Source organism: Zonotrichia leucophrys, chromosome 1A, assembly GCF_028769735.1.
Source record: "Zonotrichia leucophrys gambelii isolate GWCS_2022_RI chromosome 1A, RI_Zleu_2.0, whole genome shotgun sequence".
Classification (NCBI taxonomy): Eukaryota; Metazoa; Chordata; class Aves; order Passeriformes; family Passerellidae; genus Zonotrichia; species Zonotrichia leucophrys.
The window spans coordinates 24,308,395-24,318,224 of NC_088170.1; positions in this window are offsets into that span (position 1 = coordinate 24,308,395).

Sequence of the window (9,830 nt, forward strand, 5' to 3'; positions counted from 1 at the left end):
TGCTGGTCAGAGGTGTGTCACACCTTCCCTCTGACCACACTTTTCACATGAGCCATGTTCAGCTTGTCCGCAGTGAGAGAGTTTAAATGGGGATATGTCTTCACAAAAAGTTCCTATTCTGACAAAAGTTTCACCAGAAAATCCCCATCCCGCTCTGTGCTAAACTCCTACTCAGGCTCTCCATGGCCTGGTGCCAGCAACACCCATATGTTCTTGTTTTAGCAAGGTCTGGTGTCTTAAACACTCTCACTTCCCCTAAAGCTACAACTCTTCCAGAAAACAAACCTCAAGCAGCTTGTGATGCACTCTGCCTCCCAAAGGGCACAGCCTTCTCTTCCCATACCCCACTGGTTTTCTTCTGAGCCTTTCATCTGAAATACATATCTTTATACTTGGAGTGATACTTGGCTGTTATTAAAGTCCTTAAGTATGAATAAACTCACATACCTAATCCACATATTTTTCTTTACACCCTCCCTGCCTCTACAGATCTTGTTGTTTACTGCTGCTTTATGTAATTTAGCTCATTTTTCTACTTGACCAACTAAGCTCTTCTTTTATGTCAGACCTCTTTGTCAGGGATTTCCTCTTTCCCAGCACCTGTTCAGGATTCATTTAAACTGTATGTCTCCAAGTTTAAAATCTTTTGGTAGTTTCAAATTTAATTTATCACGGATTAAATGATAATCAGTGTCAGTAAGGGCGTCACATCTAGCCTGTAGATATAGTCTATTATTAGTAAGTTTATGATTAAGTCTAACTTCTTAAAAAAAAAAAAAAGGCTTGCTAAAGAACACGTACTGAAAAGGTTTCCTGTAGGCTTGTACTGTATAGGCAGGGCTCCATGAATGGGAGCTGTGACTTACATAAGGGATGGTAATTTTTGACCCCTGTCATTATCAGCATATCTTGAAAATGTCTGTGTTATAAAGTACAGATTGCTGTGAAGAAAGATGCCTTAAAAATGCAGAGAACAGCCTGTGTCAAAGAAGAATCAAAAGATTTCACATGCATTTTTAGAATATTGTCTTCTTTTTCAAGTAGCGGGGAGCAGATCTAGGAGGGTTTTTCCTGGAGGAGACATACATATTTAATATTCAGGTCTAAACACCAGAAAACAATTCTGATTTTGTTTATGACTATCTAAATCAAAAAAAGTTTATAAGGCAAGTCACTGTGAGTGCAAATTTGAAATAATATATCTAACTGCTCTGCTGCCATTTTTTTTTCCAAGGAAAAAGAATAAACCTGTTAGAGAAATGTGACACTTTCTGAATTTTCCCTGCTGCCCTCCACCCATGGGTGGGAAGTATCCCAATGATATGAGGCCCAGAGAGGTATACGGTCATTTTGTGATCCAAAACCAGATACTTACCAGTTAGAAAATGAGAACCAGGTCGTTCTGTTGTTGCTTTATAGACATGAGTTATGCAACTATAATAATTTTGTTCCCTATCAAGATGCATACTTAATGCTTTATATGAAAATTCTGCATAATACAGGCGAGCAGGCAATGTGGTCACTAGTTATGTTTAGAATTGGTACACAGGAAGTCCATAATATCTGCCATGAAATTTTGCTCCAAAAATGCAGATTTGATATTTATTTTGACAAGCGTATTTCTTCTATTTCAGGACAATGTGACACTCAATCCCCTCTTTCAGTGAGGCATACCTCTGTTTGGCAAAGTAAAACCTAAACACATTAAAAAAAAATTAAAAACAAATGTAAGTTAGTTTTAGCTTTCAACATTATTAATTTCTTAAGTTTCATTTGAGATAAAACATCCATGCTCTGAAAATTGAATGGGAGCTTCTTTATTTTTCTATAGTTGCTGTAGACAAAGTGATGCTATCAAAATAACACAGCACAGCAAGTGAGCTACAGGCTTCACAACCCCCTGGAACTTAGAGATCCTCTGGGAGTATTCTACCAGATGTGTATGATCTTTTCACAGTCCAGAGAGGAGTTTCCATCAACCCTCATCTGCTCACTGACCTTCGCAATCCCACTGACATTAAACTCTGCTTCCCTGCAGCACTTTGTGGGCACTGGGGTCTTTTCTGCTTCAGATAGTTGTATTGCTTTTTCATTTTAATCCCCTCACACAAAAAAACTCTCATTTCTACCCCTGAGTGCTGTTTTTCACAAGACTTGAATATAAAAATTCTGTCATTTGCAGACTATAAACATTTTTTGAAAAAACTCTTATTTCAATTTCCATTCATCTTTGTCCCCCAAGTGCAATTCATTTATCCCCTCTATACATAAAAAGACTCTTTTCTTTCCAAATGTTTTTTCTGTAGCTGAAAAGACAGGAAGAGAACTGAAGAGTATTACTGAAAACTTTATAGTAACTACCAAATAGCAGAGTTAGAGACTTTACCTACTGGCAATGATCCAGAATTATAACTTGCACATGTGCAATTTACATTTGCACTAAAAACTAATTTCCTTCTGAAGCCATTGAAGAAAGATGCAGTAAAGGGCCTGTTCCTCCTCAGAAAAGCTAAGGAGCCCATGCTGAGGGACCACTGGCCTCCCAAGCCTGTAATCAGAGCTGAGAGTGGTGAACTTTCCTTTCAGAGGAATCTCAGAACCATCCAGTGCTAAGCTTCAAATGTTAACCACTACTGTAAAAATAGTTCCTCTTTTTTTCATCTTTCACAAATTATCTGGGATTACCTCTCTCTGATCAGACAAACACGTGGAAGTGGGATAATCCTGGCTGTTGCATAAAGATGAGTCTCTTCAGTGCTACAAGAGGTGTCCAAGACCTTCCTTTACAGAGATAGAAAGACAAAAATACACATGCTGGAATAAGCCTGGGGGTTTTGTGGCTGTACAAGTTCTTAGAGACCAGCTCAGGGTTTTGTAGGTTGTGATGTGCTTCCTCACTTGCTCTCTGACCCCCTTGACTCATTCTCTGACAAACACTACAGTACCACAAGGGAGGAACCTCTGAAGACAAACCTTTTATTGATGCCATCCATGAAGGATTTCAAAGCTCTGCGTAGAGTCAGTCTTAGAGCTGACTCAGAACATTTAAAATCCTCCTCTGCAAGCAAAGGCAAGACAATCTTTAGAGAACTACTCTGCCTCAGAGTATCTTTCCTGAGCTGGAATGGCAGAGAGCTCTTTCAGTTAGAAAGCTGATGGAAAAACTCAAAAGAAAATTCAGGTAATATACTCCTTATTTTATGTTACCTGAATTGCTATGAGAGCTACTTGCCCCTTTGAAGGTATTTGACCAAAGCCAAGTCTTGAGCAACCATGTCTATATTCATGTCATGAGCCAGAGGATCTTATAGAAAGTGTGAACTAAAATAAATGAAAATGATGAAACTCTAGTTTAAATTTAAAATAGAATCTTTTTCATAGGTAACATTTAAAACAGAGGTGAGAATACAAAAAGGAAAGGGACAAAACTTCACAACTAAAAGGAAAAGAGGATCATTTTCATGTTATACCTCTTTGGAACACAGCTGATGCGGTTAAGATAATAAAAGACACTCTTCCATTAAGATGTAGGCTTCACATCAGCTTAAGGCTAGGCTTTGTATCTTCTTTTTGCTAAAGCATTTACTCCCTCTAAGTGAAGAATTTCTTCCTTTGTCGTGTCTATAGATGAGATTAACAAGCACACACACTTTATACACTTCATTAATCCTTGTGATGATTCATGCGCATGGGGGTCAGACTCTAATCCAAGTCAGACCTCTAAAAATACTTGACCTCCAGATGTCTGTGCTGACTGTTGTAGCTAAAAGCAGAGTTTGGACACATTTTCTTTCTTTTCATAGCACCATAGTACAGATTAATCATATTCAAACTACCCTTACAAAAGACGTGCTTAACAGTGTGGTAACGATACCTAAAAAAAAGGCCTTTTACACAAGGATTTTGATTACACAGGGATTTTGATTTTTAGCTTTAGTTCAAAACCTGGCATCAAAGATATTTTGCTTTTGAAAGAGTCTTTGGTTACTAAAAATAAGGCCTAACCACAGTGTTACACATAATAATCTTGCTGCTACAGATGTCAGCCGTAGTGCAAGAATCCTCCAGGATATGCACTGCTGGGTGCACAGGACTCTGCTCCATGGCGCCCGAGAGCTCTAGAATGGGCGTCAGGGAAGTACTACCACCAAACAAAAATGTTGCAAGAGATAAACCACGATTTGAATCACTGTTTAGCTGTGCTAGGATTTAGCTCCATTCTTGGGTTTTGAGTTGCACAGTTCTTCATTACTCAAATTTATTCACAGACCTGAAAGGCTTTTCCCCCTGTCCTTTCACCCAATCACACAGAAATCAGATGTCTGTTTGCATTCAGGTACTGCTGTGTTGGTTGATTCAGTCTTACCCATGCACTACTCCAATTTTTTCCGTGACAGCCACCCAGAACACCCTGTCACGAGGATATTTCTTTTCCATACTTTTTAAATATGATCCCTTTCAATTAATCTTAAAAGTTAGTTTTCTAACATAAGGGTGATCCATCCTAAGCATATAAAACAGGTGAGATGGTTATTGTTGGCAAGAATATTTTTTTTAGAGATAAAATCTTTAAACTGACTTGAAAGGGGTATTTCAGATTATATGTCAAATTTGAGAAGGTGGTATTAAAGGAAATAGGTATTACACTAAAATCTTTCTTTCTGCGCAAGAATTTAAATGCTGTGCATTACACAAATCATGCCATAAACCAAAGTTGGCTGGCTTTACTCAGAGATAAGATGGATAGCTATATAACAATAGCTATATAAAATATATAAGATACATGGTTTATAGATAAGCTATTTTCCACTCTGTTGGATTACTTAGAAAACATTTACTCATCCCAGGAAGTCTGTTAATCATATATACATAATCATATATACATTTATATACTTAAACAATCATATTTTTGCCTGGTGTAAATGGGAATAACTTCACTGATTTTAAAGTTGGTCTTAGTAGCAGAAGAAACATACCACAGGCCATTAACTCCTGAAAATATTGAAAAGAAGATCATCAGATCAGAATAGATGTAGGAAGTTTAATGTCCTCCACAACGATCTGTCGGATGTATTTCCTCATAAAGCCTGTCAACGATGGCAAAAAAATCTTGAAGGTCAAAAGCTCTTCTCTTAAACCATCTGCATTGCAGTTTCAATAGGAGTTGCTGTAAATGTGGTGGATTCTACTTCACTTGAGGCACTTAAATTAAATCTGAATACCTTTCTGAAAAGATGTGCTTTAGATCAAAGAGAGGCATTGAGCCTGGAACAAAAAATGAATGAGTAGGTTTCTATGGGCTGTATTACATTAAATTTCAGGATGGATGACCTTAATGCTCTCTCCTCACCTGAACACAAGAATCCAGTCTCATTTAGCTAGACTGTACTTCACTGCCACCACTACAATGATTTCATGAACTATAAAAATATAATTTTTAATTTAAGAAATTGGTCTTTGTGCTCAGGGAGTACTCTTGTGTTCTCTTGTTAGTGCAGATATCATATTAAATCCTTTTTTATTATCTTCCATTTTAGCTGTTTGTTTTTTTCACTTCCTCTGCTCCTGTTCGTATTCTCAGTAGGAACGTTCTTCTAATTTCCATTCTAAAACTTGCGTGTGGCCAGTTTACATTTACGCTTGATTTCTGTCTTTTCTTACAACTATGTCTTTTAGCCTAAATAGTTATTTTCTTTCTGTAACAACTCTATGAACTGAAAAACTGCTTTGTCCAAAAAATGCCACATTCTCCTAGTTTCTCCTCACAAGATGCCGAGCCTTATGCTGTCACTCTGCATCACTTACATTTGAGTTCATCTTTCCTGAATAAGGGAGCCCCGTGAAGGACATGGAATTCCAGATGAGGTCTGAAAAACTACAATAGCCATCCCTCTTATAGTATGTCCAAGGTCCCCATAACCATATTTTACCAGATTAGTTTATGTTTTATTACACAAGATTTTTTTCTTATCATTGTCCAAGATAAATACTTGACGTTATATTTTTCAGAAATTAATCCCATTCTAATTCTCAAGGCCTCAAGCCATTCAGCTTTTTCTCTATATCTTGACTGTTCATGTCTTGATCATCTCTCAACCCTTTGCGTCACTATCATTTCCAATCGGGTTGTCCCATTCTCCACACTACAGAAAAAATATTAAAAAATAAAGCTCCCAAGTCTGCTCCTTTGCTGTTTCTGCTCTGTTCCTCTGTAAACTAATTTCCCTTAGTGACAGCATCTTCCCTTTCAGCACTATCTGATTACATGTCTATTTTAAGCATCTCCTTACCCACCACAAAATACTTCTGTAGATCTCGATTTTCACCGGTTTAACAGATATTCCCCAAGTATCCCATCACATGCTTTATAGAGATGGGATAGAAAAGAGCTCTTGCATTTCTTCATTTATTCTTCAATTTATCTGAAAGAATGGCCTTGAGATTGCCTTGTGCAGCAGGTACCTGCAAATTCTGAATTTTCTGTGAAATATTTTATCTACTGTATCTTCAAATACACATCTTTATTTCTGCACCAGTTGATTGTAGTCTATTGGTCATTTCTTGGACCTCTGTTATGCTTAATGCATGTAATCAGATATACCTTCTGTGATCAGATACATCCTAAATTAATGAATAATATGAAATGTCTCCCCTAACTAGCTCTACTTATTCTATAGTTCTTCGGATTTCTTCTTCTAGTAATTTCCTAGTCACCATTGTCTCCTCTGAGTAGTCCCTCCTTTTAAAGACAAAAATAAATAATGTTTTTAAGAAAAAAAAAAAAGAGCTATATAAAATTAGCATTTCACTACTTTTTATTTGTTCCTGCAATAACTCATTTTTGATTACCGGAATGTAACATCTGGCTGTGATCTCTCAGCATCAAACTAGACTTTCATAACCAACTATTGTGTTTCCAGGCAATGTGTCTCCCAAATTTTGACAACATACCAATACAGACAAAATGTGTTTATGAGCCTTCAACTGCAGTGGAGGATGTGAGATCATTGGACTGAGTTCTTAACCACATTAGGCTTGTTTGGGCGTCACTGCAGATTTCATGAGAAAACTTAAAGGCAGTTAAAGAGCAATCCCAGTGTACTCGGTGCACAGAGGAATCCTCTACATTTGCCAAATTGGTATAACTACTTTGGCTCCAGCTCTGGTTACAGAAAGTCTTTTGGGGCAAGGCCAAGCAACACCGACCCTGAGTGCTGCACTCAAAGCAGGCTTTGCAATCCCGACACTTCTCCAGACCAAATGCTCGGCTCCAGCACCGGGAATAAGGGGAGAACCGGGCAGAGTCAATGACAGGGAAATACTGGGGAAATCAGGGGAAGGAAGAATATTGTGGGCTACTTAGGGCAGGGGAAATAAAGAGAGATGGAGGCTATACAAGGGCTGTGTTACACAGTAAACCATGAGCAGAGAACAGAGACAGACAAATTAAACACAGCTTTAGATACACATTCACACCCTCCGTTTGTGAATCATGTAACCGGAAGTGAAGTGAATGAAACCCTAACTTAAAACTGCACCCAGCCTTTTTCCTCCGTATTCTGTTAATAAATAATTTTTGTAGATAACAATAACTGGTATGTGACACTCATGTACTGTTGGAGACTTTGCTCACATATACGTTGCACATTATGTACTAACACACCTTAAGGGATGATAAGAACTTGTGTGTAAAGACTTGTAACTGTTGGTGCCTGGCATATTACTAATTACTAAAATGACTAATATTGCTAATTACTAAATTACTAATATAGCTAATTAAAATATGGTGTGTATTGTAATATACACAGTTGCTGAAGAAACTGAAGAAACAGGAAGGAAAAGGTACAATGCAGCAAAAAAATTCTTTTACTAAACTCTTATTTTCCTGGGTACGCTCAGCTTCTTTACTAAGGTGAAATTGATACTGCATCTTTTAGCAAATTTTGGAAAGATAGTATTGTTCCAGAAATTGTAAACTAAACATAATTTTTTAATAATGTTTTACACCTTTTCATTGGTTTCTTGGAGGGTTTTGTCTGTTGAATACATCTTATTCTTCAGTGTATAAGTAGCATCATTTTACTTGTGTTTTTTCATGACTTCAGATTTTGGCCCTGAAAATGTCTTGGACTTGTGCTGTGTCAGAGCCCTGCTTAACTCCCAGTTCTGTAGGCAGATCTTTACTTGGAAAGGTTCATTGACACCTGGGCAGTTTGGATAGTCAGGTACAATAAACCCTACATCTTTCTCAGAACTGCAGAGAATGCCCTGAACCACAAAAAAAAAAAAAAAAAAAAAAGGCAAATAACTGATATAGTAAGTATTTGTATTCAATTCATAAGCAAGGAAATAAACCTTACAGTTTAAGAATGCCCCAAAAGATTTGGTCAAGTAAATTATTTTCTGTTAAAATAAACTGCACTAAGAGGACAAAAAAAAAATCATCAAACAAACAAGCAAAAAACCTCAAAACAACAACAACAAAAAAAACCAACCAAGACCTCTCTGTATTTTGAGATCTTAATCAAGGTTTACTTAGCTTTTATTGTCTCCACTCTTACGACAAAATTAATATGCCCATGTTAATTGGTTGGGCTTAACAACACATGAAAGTAACCCCAAGCAGAACTGGAAAAAAAGGTCAGCTTTTTACTTAGCTAAACATCTGTGGTGAGAATAATTTTACTGGAAACCTTAGCACTGTAAAAGCACACACACAAATAAGCTGTAGTCTGTAAAAGTCACAACCATTCATAAAATGCAGTACACAAGGTTGCTAGAAAGAGCTAAGAGAAAGATCTATCTATTCCAAAGCAAATTTACAAAGTCAAAAATTAAACAAAGAGTGGTGGAAGGTAAGAAAAAGCAGAAAAGAAAGCATAATTATTTTGTGAAGGACAATGTAACAAAAGAAGGGAAATGAGAAGCAGCATTTTGCCAGGAAAGCCGTCATTTGAGCTTTTAGAAGGCGTTGTTCATAGAAATTGGCAGGGAAGGGATTTCCATGTCCATAACTCCAAGTCAGAGGCGAATGGTGTTTTAACCTTATACTTCTGAGAAAATATTTGTAAAGAGACTAGGAAGAGACACATCCAGGGCCAAAATGGGATGAAGAAAAACATATGAGAAAATATAAATCGGCTTCTTAGGAAAAAACAGAAAATAACTGAACAACTCCTTCTCAGGCTGTGCTGTACCTTAGACCCAAATAGCAGGAACATAAATTGGTAGCTGTCACAGTTATCTTTGTTTAAATGCCAGCAGCAAATGCCTTACAAAATATATGTGTAAATATAGATTGTAGCTGAGGTTTTCTCAAAAGGTGAAAACATTACTTACTAATTGGTAGGAAAAGAAATGCAGCAGAATGTCAATGGAAAACTTGGATGCTGTGAGACAACTGGCAGTATGGTGGGTGGATACAGCAGAAACTAAATAATGCCTTGTTTGTTTATGCAAAATATTTTCAAATATTCATAACCCACCCAGCTACCACAGGGAATAATTGTGCTGAGGTGGGAGCAGTCTTGGGAGGTATCTATTTAGTAGCCTTAGTCCTTTCTGAATGTTATCCTTCAGTCTGAAAGTTTAAAAGAAAGTGGGGCAAAAGAAGCTCATTTTTTATGAGGAAGTAAACCATCTGAGCATCTACAGGAGTCTGCAGCCTTTTACAAACTATGTGAAAGCAGGTGGTTACTTGTTTTCTTCTTTGAATGCCCTCTTGGTTGTCTTGCAAAAATGCTGGGTATCTAACCTCATTGGGATGGATGAACCTCCTTCCTCTACAGGAGTGGGGACAGCTAGCACTGTAAGGTCTAGGTGAAAAAACC